We start from the raw sequence: 21,904 nt of genomic DNA on the forward strand, positions 1-21,904 counted from the left end.
ACAAAAACTATTAGCAAAACGTTCACACCTGATTGTTCTTGGTTTAATCACAAAGTCTCTAAAAACACCTCAATTAGACATGCCACACACTGTTAAAAACAAGAGTATTAATGAATTTAACAGTTACTTATTAGATTCTAGGTGAGTATTAGAATTGAGATGATTAGAATGCAACTTTGCATAGATGAGTGAAAATGGGTTTATGCAAATCTGCATTTCTCTACTGTATTATTTCCAGTAACCATGTATTACCTTGTCAAGAGATGCGGCGCATTCTTTACACTTATATCGTCTAAACTTTACAGGATATGTAATTTTGGTAAAGTCAGTTGTTTCCTTTGATATTTATGTGTGAGGTAGATTTTGAATTTCCTGCAATAATGTCTGATATGGGATCCTCTTTATTTTTATGTTTCAACTTCAATATGTTTTCCTGAAGAAGCAATATTTTTGCAAGGCACATTTTTCATATAAAATGCAGAGGCATGACAGATAATGTCCTATGAGATGCTCTTTGCGACTGTGGGGTTTTAACTTTCTTTGTTCTAATTGTTTCTATTTCAGTTTCTCTGAATATTAGATTGGTAAACTGATTGTATCACCTGCTGAGCATCTGGAGTGAAAGGTATATATAGGGAAGTGTACAATATCATTTGTGCTATTATTGGATAAGTTGTGTACCCCAAAATATTAAAGGTCTTAATCCCCAGTACTTGTTTTTTTTACTTTTTAAGAAATTCACTGTAATACCAAATAATTGACTTTATATGGTTTGTGGTGAAAAATAAAGGCTATTTAAGAAAACTAAATTTTATATTTATACCGTCACACTATCCTGCTTAAGGAAAGACATAGTTTGGATTTTCTAAAAATATGTTTTTATTAATTTCAGAGATGAAGAGAGAGAGAGAGAGAGAGAGAGAGAGAGAGAGAGAGAGAGAGAGAGAGAGAGAGACCAGCCTCTACTGGGGATGGAGACTGCATCTCTGTGGTTGTGCCCTGACTAGGAATTGAACCGTGACCTCCTGGTTCAAAGGTCAATGCACAACCACTGAGCCATGATGGCCTGACAGAAAAAACACAGTTTTAAGTTTCAATTATATTTGTGATTCCTTGCATTTGATAATACAGTTGGTCTTTAAAAAAAATACCTAACACATAATGATGCTTTAACTCACAATAAATGATTTGTTTCCAATCACAAAACTTCCCCATGGCTTATCAAGGGCAGGGCTATTTTAAGCAATAAACATAGCATACGGTGCACAAATAGCATTCATATATAAACATGGCACTCACAAGAGATTAATACAATTTTCCTTTTTTGAGTGATTAATATTTACCCAGGCAGCTATAGCATTTGAGTCTTCCATTAGCTGACAGATGTGAATAAGGGTTGCATCTTGCCTCTACCAAGCTGCTATATCTTAATATGTGTTCATGGCTTAGGGACTATGAAATATGCTCCAGGAATATTTAGAATTCTCAGAGGAATTTCTTGTGGCTTCAACTGATTTTTCCCTACCCCTTCCAACAAATATATTACTGGCAAATTGAATATATTTTTTTTCTTCAGGGCCAAAAGTTAACTGACTTGAAACTCACAGGTGCAGAACAATAAACAAAATCTCTGCTTAAATCTGAGCATTTAAATGTGAGTAACTGGCTTGCTCTAAAAATCTCAGAGCCCAGAACCTCAAGAGAAGCTTAAAGGAAACAATGACTTAGACCTCTGAGCATGGGGCAAATAGGGAAAAAAAAGCATGTTGATATTTAAATGATGATTATGAGTGTGTGCAATCTTAGGTTTTATTTTGAGAAACCAGAGAAGCTATATAGCATTTTCACTAACTGTGGCTAGTATGGCATGAATTATGACTTTTTAAAAAAATTTAATAAATATTTATTGTTCAGATTATTACATTTGTTCCTCTTCTCCCTCTTCCCCCCCCCCCCATAGCTCCCCTCCACCTGGTTCCCATCCCACCCTCTTCCTTTATCTACCCCTCCCCCCTGCACTGTCCTCATCCATAGGTGTACAATTTTTGTCCAGTCTCTTCCCATACCCACCACCCCCCTTTTTCCCTGAGAATTGTCAGTCCACTCCCTTTGTATGCTCCTGATTCTATTATATTCACCAGTTTATTCTGTACATTAGATTTTTAATTCACTTGATTTTTAGATTCACTTGTTGATAGATATGTATTTGTTGTTCATAATTTTTATCTTTACCTTCTTCTTTTTCTTCTCCTCCTCCTCCTCCTCCTCCTCCTCCTCCTCCTCCTCCTCCTCCTCCTCCTCCTCCTCCTCCTCTTCTTCTTCTTCTTCTTCTTCTTCTTCTTCTTCTTCTTCTTCTTCTTCTTCTTCTTCTTTTTCTTCTTTAATACCTTTCAGCATTTCATATAATACTAGCTTGGTGGAGATGAATTTCTTTAGCTTTTTCTTATCTGTGAAGCTCTTTAGCTGGCCTTCAATTCTGAATGTCACCTTGGCTAGGTAGAGTATTTTTGGTTGTAGGTTCTTGCTACTCATCACTTTGAATATTTCTTGCCACTCCTGTCTGGCCTGCATAGTTTCTGTTGAGAAATCAGCTGACAATAATATAGGTGCTCCCTTGTAGGTAACTAACTGCTTTTCTCTTGCTGCTTATAAGATTCTCTTTTTGTCTTTTGCTCTTGGCATTTTAATTATGATGTGTCTTGGTGTGGTCCTCTTTGGATTCCTTTTGTTTGTGGTTCTGTGCACTTCCTGGACTTACATAGGTATTAGAATAGAATTAATGTTGGAATATGTCTGAATTTAGCTATAAATAATGTTCACTAATGGAGTTCTGAACTCTTTGAAGAAATACCAAACAAAACCAATTTCAAAAGCCTCAGCTATCAATTTAGATATCATAATAAAACTTTAATTTTGAGCCAAAACCAGTTTGGCTCAGTGGTAGCGCATCAGTCTGAGGACTGAAAGATCCCGGGTTTGATTCCGGTCAAGGGCATGTACGTTGGTTGCAGGCACATCCCCGGTGGGGGGTGTGCAAGAGGCAGCCGGTCGATGTTTCTCTCTCATCGACGTTTCTAGCTCTTTGTCTCTCTCCCTTCCTCTCTGTAAAAAATCAATAAAATATATTTTATAAAAAAAAACTTTAATTTTGAATAGTTACATTTTGTGATGTTTAGTTTTGATAAAGTACATAAAATTATAATGTTTTATAATTAATACATGACTATAATAATTATTATAATATAATCATTATTACATAAAATTATACTTTTTTTGTTTTATTTGGGAAAAGCCTGGAATGAAAGATCCCAAATACAAAATTTTGCTAGAAATACTCTTTGCTAAAAGTAAACATAGGAGATAAAGAGCAAAGTGGATGGGCCTCTGGTTATGATGGAATGAAGAAGTAGGTGAGTCTTCACTCCACCAAAATAAGTATTAAACTGGATGAAATTGTGAAAACAACCTTTCCCACTCTTTAAAAGTCAGCGAATGCCAAACTATACATTGAAAAGTGTTTCTTACTTAAAAGATCAGAAAGTCTGCTTGGGGCTCCCCCAACCCACACCCACCACATCTTGTTCAAGTGGCAGTTTTACCCCAGGTTGGCAGTGAGAACCTCAGTCTTGCTGATCTGAAGGTGGGAGACTAGATAAATTTCTGCTTCTTAATTCTTCAACATTTTGAGGTCTTGATTGCCTAATTAAGGCACAGAATGGTTTTTGACATTATCTCCCTCTCTGCTTATTTTTATTCTACAATGTAGCCTGCAGTATTAGAGACAAAAAACAAGGGATCATTTGCTAAAGCAATTTCTTAGAGCAATAGAATATTCTACACATTTGAAGAAAAGTGCTGAGAATCCATCCACCTGAGGGATAAAGCCCTCAGTTACCAGGAGGGCATAGAAATGAGGGAATACCATATGTGATCATGTGAATTAAAGTACCTTCAACAGTCTGGTATGGAGCAGAACTCCAATAAATATTAATTTTTCCCTTTCCTTTTCCCAGTTTGACATGTGGAAAATGCCATTATCCCTTTAAAGCAAAAATAATGTCTAAAAACGTAAAAAGGAATTATAAACTCGATACTCTTCTCAACCACTTTGAATCTACCAATAATAGAAAAGGCCTTGATAGAAACAGAAAAGAGGAAACCTTCTGCCTTATATATTTTAAATATCTGCTCTGAATTCCAATAATATTAGCCCCAAATCCACATACTAGTATACAACTTATTATAAAGCCAAATATGTTGCATAAGACACATATTCTACAGATATATTCAGTGATTTTTCAATATTTTGCCCCAATTTCACTTTTGTTATTGTCAAGTGATGGATGTTCTCATTTTTAAAAATGAAATAGAGAAAGCTTTAGTGAATAATCTGTGCAAGGTTATTTATTTTTTTCCATTATCTTTCTACTTCAGATTGACTTACAAAAAAGCTTTGAAGTAGACAAATCTGAAGCACACTGCTAATGAAAAAAAATATCATTGCTTAAAAATTACTAACTTCAGAATATGTGATATCCAAGCCCTACATGTCAAAGACCATACACTTCAACTTGACTTTTGCTCTAACACTCTACTCTTCAGAAATTTGCAAAAAAGAATGAGTTATAATTATAATAAGGAAGCATACAACAGAGAGGCAGACAGCAAAATGGTGCCAATGTCAAACTTGACAGTGTTATTTTAGTTTCAATTAAGTTAGCTCTCAATACTTAACTGAAAATTATCTCACCTGATTTTAGCAACCTCAATTTCTGGAAAAATTCTCCCCTTCTGAAACCAGGAGAAAGGTTTTAATGATATGATATTTAGTGTTTCAGAAATGTAAAACAACCAGTCATTACAGATGGTTGGAAGGAAAATACTAGGTTCAGAATCTTTAAGGCTTTATGTAAGATTATTTGAAAAGGTAAAATTGCCTCTGGCTGCCTTCCCTTGGAAAAATAGAAAGTAGCTTAAAAGTGCTTTGTAGCTATGAATTAATAGGCAGGCACTCTTCTAAATCATTCTGTGTGACATTATTCTCATTCTGTAGACAAAACAACCCTCGAGAGAGAAAGATTCCTGCTTTAACCCAATAGCAAGTCAGTGGGAGAATCACGGTAGGGTTCTTGGACAGGTTACCTGGGAAGAACAGGGGATATTTGTAACCATAATATTTTGCGGCTGAGATTAATTTACTGTTGGCTGGTTTTAAAAGTTATTTTGGGAAATGAAAGTTATAGCATCTGTATCCACCTGTTTGTTTTGGTAGCAAAGCCACCAATGATTGTGTTAACATCAAATAATTAAGTGATTATAAAATAAGTGGTTCCTTCATGTTACTTTAAAATTCTTAAAAGTTTGTTTGTGTTAAAAATACTAACCAAATATAATAATTTCTTATCCTTCTATACATTTTTTTAACAACCAAAATTAGTCTTGAAGCACTTGAAGTTAGCTATAGTTTCTGCTTCTTTTCTTAAAATATATTTTTTATTGATTTGAGAGAGAGGGGAAGGGAGAAGGATAGAGAAATAGAAACATCAATGAGAGAGAAACATTGAACGCTGCCTCCTGCACACCGCATATTGGGGTTCGAGCTGAAACCTGTGCATGTGCCCTGACCGGGAACTGAACCAGTGGCCTGTTGGTTCATGGGTTGTTACTCAACCACTGAGCCACACTGGATGGGCCATCCATTTTTCTTTATATTTTTATTTTCTCACTTCTTTCCTCTAACTAGAGGCCCAGTGCACGAAACTCGGGCATTGGAGTGTATCCCTCAGCCCAGCCTACACCCTCTCCAATCTGGGACCCCTCAAGGGATGTCTGGATATCCTCTCATAATCCAGGACTGCTGGCTCCCAACCACTCACCTGTCTGCTTGCCTGCCTGCCTGATTGCCCCTAGCCACTTCTGCCTGCCAGTCTGATCACCCCTTAACCACTTCCCTGCCAGCATGATTGATGCCTAACTGCTCCCCTGCTGGCCCAATTGCCCCTAACTGCCCTCACCAGCTGGCCTGGTCACCCCTAACTGCCCTTCCCTGCTAGCCTGGTTGCCCTCAAATGCCCTCCCCTGCTAGCCCAGTCACCCCTAACTGTCCTCCCTTGCCAGACTGGTTATCCCTAACTGCCCTCCCATGCTGGCCTGGTCACCCCCCAACTGTTCTCCCCTGCAGGCCTAATTGCCCCTAACTGCCCTCCTCTGCTGGCTGTTGTGTCCACATGGGGGCAGCCATCTTGTGTGTTAGAATGATTGTCAATTTGCATATTACCTCTTTATTATATAGGATAATTTCAGTATCATAGACATTTTGTAGCTCATTCAATGAACCCAAATTCCTAGCAATAGTTTACAACAAGAAGTCTATATAGATTGGAACAGAGAAGTTCATGTTGTATATAGATGTATCAAATATATTGAATAAATGTAACTGCATTTACTCTTAGTTAAACAAAATATGAAGACATGATTATTCTCAGAACTATTTCATTTCTGATTAATACATGGTAGTATTGTTTGAGTCATCTGTAAAGTGGGCACAATGGTACTGTGGCCAGATAGTTGCTTCAAAGAAAAAAGCGAAAGTACATAGGAAGAGCTAGAAAAAAGTACTGGAATGGAGATATATAACCTTGCATATCATTCATTAACATTACTTTAGGGTAAATAGGTTTGTCAGCAACTTTATTCCAAGTAATAAACTGCTTCCCATTTTAACTTATTAGAAAGATTTATTTGCATTTTGGCATTTTAGTGGAAGTATAATATACTCTAGCCTTGTTCATTTTATTTATATTGTCATTAACAGCCCAATGAAATAGAGACTTTTAATATCATGCATTGAAATTCATACATATTTGTATGTTTTATGCTCATGCATTTAAGCAGATATTAATGTTCACTAAATTGAAACTGAGAGATGCATTGTTTGAAACCAATGAATATGCATAGACTGTCTTGATTTATTCTTTGGGATTTAATATAATATTTGAGAAAACAATCAACTTTCATTCTTCTAAATATTTATATTTGAATTATAGTGAAATATGGATGGTTGCTTATATTGCTTATACTGAGATGTGAGCTTATGAAAAATAAAATGCAAACTCTTGATCTAAGGGTATCACGTTATGAGGAAAATATGTAGATTCTCATAATTTCTTTGCAGGCTTTTCTGCTCTAAAATGAGAGAGGCACATATTTTGGTCCAGGTTCCGTGATATTGCTGTTGATTGAGAGTAGGAATGAAATGAACTCAAGCAAGCACTTCTGGCTTTATTAGATAGAGAATTGATTGCTCTTCCTGAAGGATGTGTTCATGCCTTCTTCCTACAGGCCATGTGTCAGACGGCAAAAATAGTTGTTGTTTTTCAAGATGCTCTTAATTAATAATAATGTAGGGGCAAGAGTTAGGCCATGCTTAATATATCTTATAATTCCCACCAGAGGCCAGAAACTTAATGGAAGTATATTATTAATCAGACTCCAAAAATGTAATGCAGTGGTGTTCACAGCTCATTCTTACAGGAATTCAAATGGAGTGAAGGTTTACTGTGCCTTTCTCTACTCCCCTAAATATGTCCATGAAGGGCAATACAGCTTTCTATTGCATAATTAACTGCAATGTGATGTCATTAAAGACAATAATTTAGAAGTGAGTGGAGTATTTTTTTTTCTCTATGGAGAGTTTTACAGAACTCAGTTTCATTGTCTTAAAGTAACATATTTAAATTTGCTCAATTTGTTTTAGTGTTTCCTGGAAATTATAAGCAGTGTTTTTATTCCCGGTGAATTTACATATCTGGGAGAGAAAATGGGATTAATGAACACAATAGTCCTACAAAGTTGAAAGAAAATGACTTAAAAAATATATATATATTTAAATATGTTTTATTGATTTTTTTACAGAGAGGAAGGGAGAGAGATAGAGAGCTAGAAACATCAATGAGAAAGAGACAACCACCAGCTGCCTCCTGCACACCCCCTACTGGGGACGTGCCCGCAACCAAGGTACATGCCCTTGACCGGAATCAAACCTGGGACCTTTCAGTTTTCAGGCTGATGCTCTATCCACTAAGACAAACAGGTTTCAATGAGAAAATGACTTTCTGAAACTTCATAATTATGGAGCAAATCAGGTGAATGATCTTTTGTTGTAAATTGGCAGCTTTAGCAGTTACTCATTATAGTAGAAGAAGCAACTTGAAATATCATCTAGCCACTTTCTCTAGATAATTTCATCAGGGTTTTTCTGGGGAGGAACCAGAAGCTCAGATGAGTGAGGCAGTTACCTGAGGTCACGCTGGTAGGGAAATGCAGTGGGGACTTGATCCAGTCTCTGATACTCAGGTTTCATTCTTCACACCAGATCTTACACACTTACATTATGAAAATTTGTTTCAAGTTAAAGCCATATTTTATTTTATTATGCTAATGGTATGTTACAGCAAAAAGGCCAGGCATCTTCTCCATTTGATATACTGACTATGTGATCAGATTGAGTTAATATTGTGTTTATTGTTTCTGGATACTGCATAGACCTTGAACCAATCTGCTTTTGGAAAGGAAGGCAGAATCAAATCTCTGGCTCATTCTTAATAGCTGTTATAATATAGTTTGACATTTTCACATGGCAGGGGGACATTAAACACAAAGTCCTTTTAATGATGGCACAAAGTCCTTAACTGATCAGTTAAATAATGGACACCATCTAGATTATTATCCTGAAATCTTTGGCATTTCAAATCTGTTGTCATTTAAAATTCTCCAGGGAATTGGGAAAGATGGGTATTTGTTTATTTGTGAATGGTTGTACAGCACTTCATTCAGTTCTGTGTTAGCTATGAATTTGAAAGTTAGAAAAACAGGAAGCACCCCTGCAAGTTGTCTGGGGTTATTCATGAACACTGGGTGACCTACTAAATAATATTTCATTGATTAATTAAAATTTGATAAACCTTTTATAGAATGCCTCATCTATATTTTTGTATTGAAAGTTCAAATGTATTCTTTCAGCATACAAAGGGTTTTCGAGAAGACAAATCATGCTGACATTGATTGAACCTGTCCTCTCTGGAATGTGAAGTCAGGTAAATGATGGACATCTTTACTGAGAGAGCAAACACATGTGCTTCAATGTGTAAGCTTGAAATCCTTCCATTTTCTCAGTTATTTTCTATGCACATTCATTGAATCTACTTTGCTTCAAGCAAATGCATTTTCTCTGGACCACTAGGTGTCATCATATCTGTTCATAAGGTTTTTAGTATGCAGTGAGTTTCACACATCATTATATTTTTAAAGACTTTATCAGTGATATCAAGAGTTCAGAATAGAAGACAAGTGTAGGGGAGGAAGGAACTCTGATATAGCAAACAGTAAATTAGATTCTGTTCTTTTAGTAAAATATCATTGCCTCATTCCATATGATATTACAATATAAAAAGTCATTATGTAGAAGAGTGAAATTATTTTAAACTCATTGGTCAAAAGAAAAACTCTCACCCTCTGAATTTTGCTTGAAAACAGTCATTGGGTTTGTTTATATTTTTAGCATTTATTAAATATTTTCTATGAGAAGAAATGCACATTAGATACTGCTTTGAAATTTATATAAAATTGAGAGAAAATTGTTAGGGTTTTTTCTTCAATGGAGTTATTTTCTTTGGAGAAATAATACTTAGAGAAGAAATATACATAGTATATTTCAAAATATAGTAATATAATTTAACATAAAGTATAGTATATATAACTTTGGTCTTGGAAAATTGGAAGGATTGTCACAGATCCCTTGCTTGGGCAAAGCACCACACATTCCAAAGAAAGAGGTGATGGCTCACAGTATTATTTTGGAGGAAGAAAAAAAAATGCATGAAAAGTCACATCCTATTTTCTTAAAATACACCATATTTCCATGGTAAAGGGTGAAAATGCAAAAAATACTGGGCCATGGTCTTTCAGACTCAGCCCCAAGGATCTGCCAGCTTTCCCCTGGGCAGAAGGAGATGATGCCATGATGCCTGGGGCGGGGATGGAGGTATGAGGAACTGGATTTCTAAACAGAGAGGGGCATTTATTCTTGGGCTCCGGAATTTAAATTTCTTCACTAGTGAAATATGTGAAATGCTTGTGATCTGACTATATAATGAAGATAAATATGGTATCAATGAGGGTTTGGCAGAAATAAATGGCGGGCCATTCATATTAGAAAATGACGGTGGCATTTGATTAAGGAACCATTTAAACACCTGCAAGGCAGAGTGCATGGAAACCACTTGGGGGTAGCGAATATCCCAGCTCTAGTGAAGGTACCAACTAGACAGAGTTTCCTTCTGGGGCCCTAACTTTAGTTGAGGGACACATCTAACCTGGGACAAATCAGGCAAGGAGTCAGAGGAATAAATATGCTAACCTTAATGTCCTCCCTCTCTTCTGTGTACTGGACCCCAGAGCTCTTTGATATAGTCCATATCTGCTGCCTTTCATGGATATCTGATATTTGGAGAAGATCAGAAATCACCCGATGGTCAAATAACTCTTCCTCTATGCTGGTCTCTGATACAGCCTTCAAATACATAAATCAGATCATGTGCTTCCAGTCTTCCTGGGACTTTTCATAGCTCAGAGAAGAAAAATTCAAAATTCTTCACTTAGATAAAGATCATTTATTGCTTCGCTATGAACTTCCTCCCTAACGTTCCCTTTTCTCCCACCTTATGGTACTCGTCATGATACCCCAAGGTGCCAGGTCATGTCATACCTTTTTACCAGCCATGCAGTATCTCTGCTGTTCCCTCTTTCTAGACTAATGGCTTTTACTTGTTTTCTCATTTAGCTGATCCTGCTTGTCTTTCAAAATTCAATTCCCCATGAAAGTTTTCCTTCTTCAAATTGGATTTAGATAATGTCTTTGGATGTGCCTAAAATACTTTATTTTTACCTGTATTGCAACATTACTTATTTTGTACTGTAGTGACTCATTTGTTCTCACAAACCTGAGTTTCTCCAATCTAAGGTAGAATGTTTATTGTATTCTGTATCCTTATAAACTTGTATACAATTTTTCATATATGAGGTCAATTGATGTTTATTGAATGAATAAATGAAAGTACAAAATGAGTAATTCAGTGCCTGGCACTAGTAGGAAGAACAGATATGTTAATTTGTTTCCTTTTTCTTTTTTTTAAACTTAATTATAGTTGACATACAATAGTATGTTAGTTTCAGTTGTACAGCCCAGTGATTAGATATTATATAAGTTACTAAATGCTCACCCCCATAAGTCTAGTACCCATGTGGCATCATACAGAGTCAATAATTAAAATATTACTGATTCTATTCCCTATGCTGTTACTCTCTGTGTCTATTCTGTGATCACCAATTTATAATTCTTAATCCCTTCACCTTTTCATACATCTCACTAATATCTCTCCCATCTGGGACCCATCAAAATGTCTGTATCCATAAGTCTGTTTCTGTTCTGCTTGTTTGTTTACTTTGTTTTTTAGGATTCTACATATAAGTGAAATCATATGACATTTGTCTTACTCTATCTGACTTATTTCACTCAGCACAATACTCTGTAGGTTCACCCATATTGTTGCAGAAAACAAGATTTTACTGTTTTTGTTTGTTTTTTAATGGCCGAGTCATATTACATTGTATATGTGTACCACTTCTTCTTTATCCTCTTACCTGTTGATTAATATTGGGTCGGCAACTAAGTAATTGCGGGTTTCACACATATATGGCTTCAGTTGAATTTTTAGGTTTGCAGACGTAGTACAAATGTAAAACACATTTTGCTATTTGATAGTTGGCTATTCAGCTGTTAATCAGTAAAAAAAGTTTTTTGATCTGTTTTGTAGTTTTCGTTTGGCGTTCGTTGAAAAATGGAAAATCAAAAGAAACATTTTCGTCATATTTTGCTTTTTTATTTCCGCAAAGGGAAAAACGCATCGCAAGCTCATAAAAAGTTATGTGCTGTTTATGGTGACGAAGCCTTAAAAGAACGGCAGTGTCAAAATTGGTTTGCCAAATTTCGTTCTGGTGATTTTTCACTCAAAGATGAAAAACGCTCTGGTCGTCCAGTTGAAGTTGATGACGCCCTAATCAAAGCAATAATCAATTCGGACTGTCACAGTACAACACGTGAGATTGCAGAGAAGCTTCATGTATCACATACATGCATTGAAAATCACTAAAAACAACTTGGCTATGTTCAAAAACTCGATACATGGGTTCCTCACGAACTGAAAGAATCACAGTTAACGCAACGCATTAGCAGCTGCGATTTGCTAAAGAAACGTAATGAAAATGATCCATTTTTAAAACGACTGATAACTGGCGATGAAAAATGGGTTGTTTACAACAATATCAAGCGGAAAAGATCGTGGAGCAGGCCAGGTGAACCAACTCAAACAACATCAAAAGCTGATATTCATCAAAAGAAGGTTTTATTATCAGTTTGGTGGGATTACAAAGGAATTGTCTACTTTGAACTCTTACCACCCAACCGAATGATCAATTCTGATGTCTACATTGAACAACTAACGAAATTAAACAATGCAGTTGAAGAAAAGCGGCCCGAATTGACAAATCGAAAAGGTGTTGTATTCCATCATGACAATGCAAGGCCACACACATCTTTGGTCACTCGGCAAAAATTAATGGAGCTTGGTTGGGATGTTTTGCCACATCCACCATATAGTCCTGACCTTGCACCATCTGATTACTTTTTGTTTCGATCTTTACAAAACTCCTTGAATGGTAAAAATTTCAATAATGATGATGATGTCAAATCGTACCTGATTCAGTTTTTTGCTAATAAAAACCAGAAGTTTTTTGAACGTGGGATTATGATGCTGCCTGAAAGATGGCAAAAGGTCATTGATCAAAATGGGCAATACATTACAGAATAAAGTTATTTAGTTCCATGAAAAAATTGTCTTTGATTTTCTTTTAAATATCCGCAATTACTTAGTTGCCGATAGGTTGCTTTCATATCTTGGCTATTATAAATAAAGATGCAATATGTACATGGATATATATATATGTATTTTTATTTAGTGTTTTGGGTTTCTTTAGATAAATACCCAGAAGTGGAATTTCTGAATCCCTTTTTCTCTCTTGTACAAAGGCTTTATCTTAAAGTCTATTTTGTGTCTATTTTGTGGTATATCTATTGCTACATCCACTTTTTGATTGTTCATTTCCATTTTCATGAAATATCTTTTTACATCCCTTTCCTTTCAATTTGTGTGTCTTTATAATATATTTTTACCAATTTTATTGCTTTCTTCTTGCATGTCCCACACTGGGGATCAAGCCCCACAATCCGGGCATGTGTCCTGACCAGGATCGAACAGGTCAATGCTCAACAACTGAGCCACACTGGCAGGGCAGTTTGTGTGTCTTTCCATCTGAAGTGTGTCTCTTGTAAACAACATATGTAAGGGTCTTGTTTTGTTATGTTTTTCAACCTCCATATGTCTTTTGAGTGGAGCATTTAATTTTATCTTAGGTAATTGTTGATAGGTATTTATTGCCATTTTTTTATTCAATTTTTAAATCTTTTTTCTTCTTCTTAAAAAAGACCATCTAAAATTTTTGTAATACTGGCTTGGTGGTGATGGACTTTTTCTTGATTGGGAAGCTCCTTATTTGTCATTTGATTCTAAATGATAACTTTGTTGGATAGAGTAATCTTGGTTGTAGGTCCTTGATTTTCACCACTTTGAATATTTTTTTGAAAGTTCCTTCTGGTCTGCAGAGTTTTTGTTGATAAATTAGCCAACAGTTTTAAGGGAGCTTCCTTGTTTCCTTTTCTGATAAAAGAAGATGCTTATGTGACACAAGTCGGCATTCAGTGGGGGATTAAAAAGATGTTCTCTGAGTCCTTTTTTTCAAATTGAGATGCCTGCTGAAAATAAGACAGGGGTTGGAATTTTTTAAAAAAATATATATTTTATTGATTTTGTACAGAGGGGAAGGGAGAGAGATAGAGAGTTAGAAATATCGATGAGAGAGAGTCATAGATCAGCTGCCTCTTGCACACCCCCCACTGGGGATATGCCCGCAACCAAGGTACATGCCCTTGGCTGGAATCCAACCCGGGACCCTTCAGTCCCCAAGCCCACAATCTATCCATTGCGCCAAACCAGTCTTGGCCAGGGGTTGGAATTTGCTTCTCATTCTCTCTTCCCATTCTACCTTAGACTCATAAAATTGGACATGTAATTTGAAATTATTTCAGAACATCTCTCTCAAGATGTGAAGATGCTATGGGACTTCCAAAGTTTATAAGCCTCCACTGACAGAAATAATTGCTTATAAGGAAATCTGATAGCCATCAATGAGAGCTCTACAGAATGTCATTAGTGATCACTATGCACTGGAAACAAAATTATACTCAACCCCAACAATAAAGGAATAAAGGAAGTTGCAAATGATAGTAAACTCATAACCCTAAATCTTATCAGTATAATAATTAAAAATTCCTGCAAACTAGATAATACTAAACATTTCAACCCAAATATATATATGCACATTTATATATTTTTATTAAATTTCAACATTAGATATCTTTGGAAAGAATAGATAAATATACATATGTAGTTTTAAAAAATAAGAACAAATAATTTGCAATTGTTTCAAAGCCAAAAGGAGTACAGGAACATGAGAATCAGTGAATGTATTGGTGTAATTTGAAGAACAAATATTGTCCATTTAAGCCCAAAGTGAGCAGTTGTCAATAGAACAGGCCAGTGCAGATGTGATTAAAGATGTTGAGATGGGAAGTTATTCCAGGTTTTGGATCAGACAGTGTAACCAAAGAGTCTAAGAGGAAGGTAGGAGGGTCAGATTTAGAGAAGATGTAAAGGATGGAATCAGAGGCAACAGAGGAGATACATTTTTCTTCGGCTAGCTTTCAGGATGGAGGAGGGGCAGCTTCTAAAGCTAAAAGGGCAGGGAAACATTCTTCCCTAGAGCTTCTAGAAAGAGCCAGCCAGATGGCACTTTGATTTCGCCCAGTGAAACTGACTTCAAATTTTGACCTGCAAATTGGAAAATATTCAATTCATGCAGTATAAAAGCTTATATAAAAATCACAACAGATTACTGATAATTACAACAACAGTAGGGATCTCATGGTCATTTGGGATGTTTTTCTAATTGCACAGTGTTTCCAGTTGCGCAACTCTAATGCACCATGTGATCTTCAGGCATTGTTTTTATTGTCGCCGTTTTAAAAAGCAAAAGCTTACTGAACTCAAGGTGTGAAGGACTCAGAAGGTGACATTTCACTAATGGCTTCTCTAAGAAATTGACAAAGATGGATGTAGTGCCTTTATTGACAGCCCCTGAGAAGCACAGTACTTTCCAAATGACATCAAAACAAAAGCAAACAGCTGTGGAAAAAAGCTGTTTGCTTTTGTTTACAGAAAGAATGTGACTTCCCTTAATTGCATAATGCATACTTTATCTTAGTATATAAATCCTCACGTGTCTCCTATTTAAACATAGATAGCTAATTATGTTATTTGCCAAGATCTAATAACTTCAACATTTTGACTTAATATGCAACACCCAACCTAAGAGAACCTCAATGAAACTTACACATATTTCACTAATGAAATCCTGCCTTCCTCGTGGACAGGGTTCATTTGGAAGGCTCTGTGTTTAAATAATATGCAAAGAAAGGCATGTGACTAAAATCTGAATCCAAATAATGATTCTTAGTGCTGAGAAATCATAAATTTAAAATATAGTGCAGCCGAGGCCGGTTTGGCTCAGTGGTAGAGCGTCGGTCTGCGGGCTGAAGGGTCCCGGGTTCGATTCCGGTCAGCGGCATGTACGTTGGTTGCGGGCACATCCCCGGTGGGGGGTGTGCAGGAGGCAGCTGGTCGGTGTTTCTCTCATCGACGTTTCTAGCTCTCTATCTCTCTCCCTTCCTCTCTGTAAAAAATCAATAAAATATATTTTAAAAAAATAAAATATAGTGCAATGGCTTTTGCTAGTATATTGATACTTCTTATTGTGAAATAGTTTTCTTCCAAGAAACAGTTATACTATCATGGGCTTGTTTGGTACATACTCACTTTTCTGTCTCTAGATTTCTTACTCCACTTTATCTTTCCTAGTGTTTGTCTGAAGGCAAGGGGAGCTTCAGGGCTCTCCAGTCTCCTCAGAGCTTCATTCTGGGCCAAGTTTCCAGGGAGAGAGGCAGAATCAGTCACATTTTGCTTCCTCTCACACAGGGAATAAGACATTAGGACAGATTTCAAAGGCCAGTCTTAACTATGAGTTCCAATGAGGTTCTGAGGCTCACAGTTTTGAACCCCTGTCAGTTTATTTAATTGCTTTAAGGTATAAACCTGTTAAAACAGGGCTAATATGTGAAAGGTTAAGATAGCTGCCTTCCCATCAAGGATTGGGGTCATCATCCCAGTGATGCATAGAATGTTAGAGAATTTTCATTACAAGAAGCTATAGTAATTTTAAGATAGAACTTGATATGATATATATTTTTCTCAAGTCTAAATTATTATGGACTATATTGCAGATCAATACATGCACATATTAAATGATATTGATTTTATTTTATTTCTGAACTAAAAGTCCATAGGAACAAACCCCTGTTTTTTTCCTACTATTAATGAAAATTTTTTCACCTTTAGTCTTTGAATTTAATGTCTATTTACATATAATGCTAAAATTCTTTTAAAAATGATAAAAATTCCAAGTATATGTAAAATAGATTATTACTGATTTTTCTACATGAGATAAAAGGCAAAACAAATTACATAAAAGATGTGACTAATTAAAGATAACATTTGCTATAGAGCTTTTCACCCTCTCTAAAATTGTATTCGAAGTTCTCTATGCACAGCTAGTTGGATGTATATGCTCTCTTGTGTTTGCATGGCTTTATGATGTGAGAAATCAATTCTTGTATGGTTGCTACTTGACTTTCCCTCCAGAAACCTGTTTCTTGTATTGGGTTTTGATACCATTTGACGAGGAAGCTTGTGAACCTCTCAACCTGATAATGCAAGTTGTATTAAATGGGACGTAATTCCCAGTGGCTGGTAGATGGACAATTTGGTATTCTGCAGCATGAAAGATTGAAGTCCAACAACTCTATCATTACTTCAGAAGAAATTCTCTTCAAATGAAAAAAATGGAAAGGAGGTAGTTCTTGTATGAAATGGAAATGGCTTTCAATAATGTTTTCCTTACCTACACCTTGATTTTTTTTCTTAAGGAAACTTAGACCATTTTCTGAAACAGTCATCTTTAATTGGGTGTTCTTAACCTGTTTTGAAAAAAAAAAAAATCAAGCCTAAAACTCAGTATGTCAGAAGTAGATTCTACCTGCTGTGTAGGTGGTGATTAGATTAGTTATACACATTTTGCTGCATATTAATGTTTCTCTTTTCATTTGTTTGTTTTTGTTTGCATCTGTGAAAGAGACAAACTAAAGCAGAGAGGACAGTCAGTTAATTACTACTACTGCCAACATGCTTTTACACTTTGGTCTTATCAAATGAGATAGGGCTGAAAACCAAATCAAAACAAGACACAATATCTTTCTGGTGGAGTATCAGTGAATTAATCTCACTGGATGAGAAGCATTGGTTGGATCAATAAGACATTTCCCCACATTTCCCTGCTGACCAGAAAGACTCCAATTTCTACTTTTGCTATTAATTGATTCAAATTATATGAGATGGTAACGTTATAAGGAAATCACTCCATGGGGCTCCCAACATTCCTTTTAAACTCTAACCTGTTCTTGGTGCATTTTATTCTGTAGTATAGGTTCTGTAGTATAAACAATGGAATTAGGTTCATTGTTTTTTTTTCTTTTCTTATTTTTCTTTTTGTCTCTATTGAAAATAGTATCAATCACTTCAGTTATGCACAGTGTTATTGAGTCTGTAGCATCTTAGAAAATTTTTTTTAATTTTTAGTAGAAACTATATTCAAGAAATTTCAGTTTTTTCCTGATATATTTTTAGATTCCTAAATAGGCACTGTTTTGCTTATATTCCTGACAGACTAAGAAATCTCTAAAACCAAATATTTAGTTGAAACAAACTTTGTTTTTTACTCACAAACTTCAGCTTATTATTCACATTCTTGCTAGGATATATGGTAGATCTGACCATTAGGATGAGGCTCTGAGTACTCATTTTTGGAAACAGGAGGCTGAGAACTATTATAATAAAGCCACACCCAGTCTTGTGTTCTCTCATTTCCTTGTGCTGTTCATGGACTTTTCACTTGTCCATGGGATTGTAAGAACCCTCAGGGGTGTGCTTATTTTTTCATTCACCCATGCCCAGCCCTCCTTTCCTCCTTTGGTAGCAGGACATGCACTATAAATATGTTCTTTATGTAAATAAAATAGCCACGTGTGTGTGTGTGTGTGTGTGTGTGTGTGTGTGTGTGTGTGTGTAGTTTTTCTATCTTCAACATTTACAGGTTATCTGATGAAATCACACCTTGCTGGCCACTTTGAAATATAAAATTTGAAATGTGAGCTGAAAAAATTGGTACTTTAATGCTTTATTTTGCACTTCTGTCAGTGAATTTAAAAGGAAATTCATCCCACCATTAGTTTATTAAGTATATTCAGTATAAAAAAAATAGACTTTACAGCGAAGGTGTGATAGTTGCATTTCTCTCTTATGTGCTATATATGTCATATTGACAGGGTTGATTTCCCACTCTTTTTGCCTAAATTTGGGTTTCTAAACTTTCTTGGGTCTAGGATTAATGACTGACCTATAAAGTTGATGATGATGAATGACCTCTGAACACCCTCCTCCGTCCTATGCGGATTTGATGTCTACATGGCTCTGTGATGGCATTGCTGTCATTTTACATTTATTGCTCATGTTCCCTTGTCATTTTGATTTTATGATGACAAATCCACAATCTAGAGTTGCCATGCCTCATTGATATCAGTTGGGTGCCTCTGGGCTTTCTCCTTCTCCTTGAGCACACTTTCAGATTTCTTAATACTGTAAATCATCTCTGAACCCAAAATAAATCATTATGAATACTATGTTCATTTCTGGCAGAGACAAAATCACTTAAAGCAAATATTCCCCCCCATCTTACACATTTTTGTTAAGTGGTTTTTTTTTGTTTGTTTGTTTGTTTTTTTGTTTGTTTTGTTTTGTTTTGTTTTAAGTTTGTAGAATGTACTTTTGGGATATCACATAATTTTAAAAATTCATTTAAAAAATCTAGTAAAATATGTTCTTTTTCTTGTATAGGGTTTTTTTTTTTTTTTTTTTTTTTTTTTTTTTGTATTGATAAACGCATTAAATAGGACATTTAGTTTTTATTTTGACCAAAAATGGTAGATGTTAGCTAGAAATTGCTTCTTCTACTTATTGTATCTAAAATATCTTTTTAAAAAACTAGCTTTATTTAGATATAATTGACAAGTAAAAATTGCTTAGGTGTACACCTTGATGTTGATATACATGTATTTATTGTGAAATGATCACCACAATCAAGCTAATTAAAATATTTAAGTACCTTACATCTTTACCAATTTCTTCTTCTTCTTTTGTTGTTGTGATGAGCACACTTAAGATTTACCCTCTATACAAATTTCAAGTACACAATACAGTATTATTAATTATATTCATGACACTGTACTAGATATTCAGACACTAGAGGCCCAATGCATAAAATTCGTGCCTGGGTAGGGTCGCTAGGCCTGCCTGGTGATCAGGGCTGATCTGTGGGGAAACTGGCAGGGTGGGGGGATGTAGGGCACTGGCATTTGCCTTGGCTGTCCCAGGGCCTGCAGGCTGGGGGCAGCTCTTGCATTGAGCATCTGCCCCCTGGTGGTCAGTGCATCATAACAACTGGTTGTCCTGTTGTTCAATCTACCATTTGGTTGATTTGCATATTAGGCTTTTATTATATAGCATTATTCATCCTGCATAACTGAAACTTTGTACTCTTTAACCATCTCCCCATTTCCCCCAACACCATACCCAGCACCTGGCAGCCACTTTGGTATTCTTTTCTGCTATGAACTTCACTTTTTTAGATTCCATGTATAAATGAAATCATGCAGCATCTATGTCTGCTTTATTTCATTTAGTATAATATCCAGCAGGTTGTTGCAAATTGTAGGTTTTCCTTTATTATGGCTGAATAATATCTTGTGATATATATGTATATCACATTTTCTGTATTCATTTATCCATTGACTGAAACATAAATTGCTTCCATATCTTGGCTATTGTGGATGATATTGCATTGAATGTGGGAGTGCAGATATCTCTTTCAGATACTTATTTCATTTCTCCAGCATATATGCCCATAAGTGAGACTGTTGGATCATAAAGTAGTTCTATTTTTAATTTTTTTTGAGGAACCGCCATATTGTGTTTCATAGTGGCTATATCAGTTGCCATTTCCAACAGTGCACATGGTTTCCATTTTCACTTAGTCTGTGTCATTACTTATCATTTTTTTTTTTTTTAATAATAGCAATTCTAACAGGTATGAAATAATATCTCATTGTGGTTTGGCTTTGCATTTCCCTGACAATTAATGATGTTAACCATTTTTTCAAGTATCTGTTGGTCAATTATGTGTTGACCTTTGCAAAATATCTATTTATGTACTTTATATATATTTTTTTAATTGGACTACTTGATTTTTTGTTGTTGTTATTATTGATTTGTATATGTTCCTTATATATTTTGGATAGTAACCCCTTATCAGATATAAGATTTACAAGTATTCCTCTCTAATTCTATAGGTTGCTTCATTTTATTGGTTACTTCCTTTGCTGTGAAAAAGCTTTATAGTTTAATGTAGTCCCACCTGTCTACTTGTGCTTAGTTGCCTATGCTCTTGATGTCAAATCTAAAAAAAAAAAAAAAAAAAAAAAAAAAAAAAAAAAAAAAAATCCTTGCCAAGACTGATGTCAAGAAGGTTTTTTTCTAAGATATGGCAGTGGCTATGGAACATTGAAGGTTAAGCTGGCCTCCATGGTTTCAGTCTTTCTGGCAAATCCTTTAGATGGTCCTCCCTGATTTGGGTCTTTCTGGCTTAATTCTGAGCATCTCAGACCACATTGCAACACAGGGAACCGTTAGGGTCACTACAGGCATTAAAATCCCCATACCTGCACCTCCAGAAGCTCATTGATCCTGACTCTTCTGTGACAAAGGACAGCACTTTCAGCATTTCAGGGTCCTTCTGACTGAGTGTGGTGGGAACAAACAAAAGAACTGAGCTGATACTTTCAAGGTACATTTCCCTAATGCAGATATAACTCTTTAATATCAAGTCACATGAGAAAACAATGAAGAGCAGGACCAGGAACAGGAGGACATGGCTGCTTCTCGGGGACCATTAACCTTCAGAGATGTGGCTATATATTTTTCTCAGGAGAAGTGGGAATGCCTGGATCCATCTCAGCAAAAATTATATGTAGATGTGATGTTGAAAACTGCAAAAACCTGGTATCCATGGGTCTTGCTGTCTCTAAGCCAGATCTGGCCACCTTTTTAAACAAATGACAGAAAATTGGGATGTGAAGGAAAAAAGAACAATATCCATCCACCCAGCTATGCCATCTGAAGACAAGCAGGACTTATTGCAAAATCCAGGAATAGAAGATTTGTGCTCTAAAATAATACTGAGTGCATATAATGGAGACAGAAGTTATCAATGCAATGAACATTGGAAAACTTAAGCCAAGAGTCAAACCTAATAAATATCAGAAGACTCAGATTCCAATGAACCATTATGAAGGTGGAAAAGTTTTTGATCAAATGTCAAATCACAGTAAACACCAGGTTATTCAAAATGTGGAGGATACAAAGTAAATGTGTCAGATCATTTAAGTGAT

Source organism: Pipistrellus hanaki (assembly GCF_964339955.1).
Source record: "Pipistrellus hanaki genome assembly, chromosome: 6".
Classification (NCBI taxonomy): Eukaryota; Metazoa; Chordata; class Mammalia; order Chiroptera; family Vespertilionidae; genus Pipistrellus; species Pipistrellus hanaki.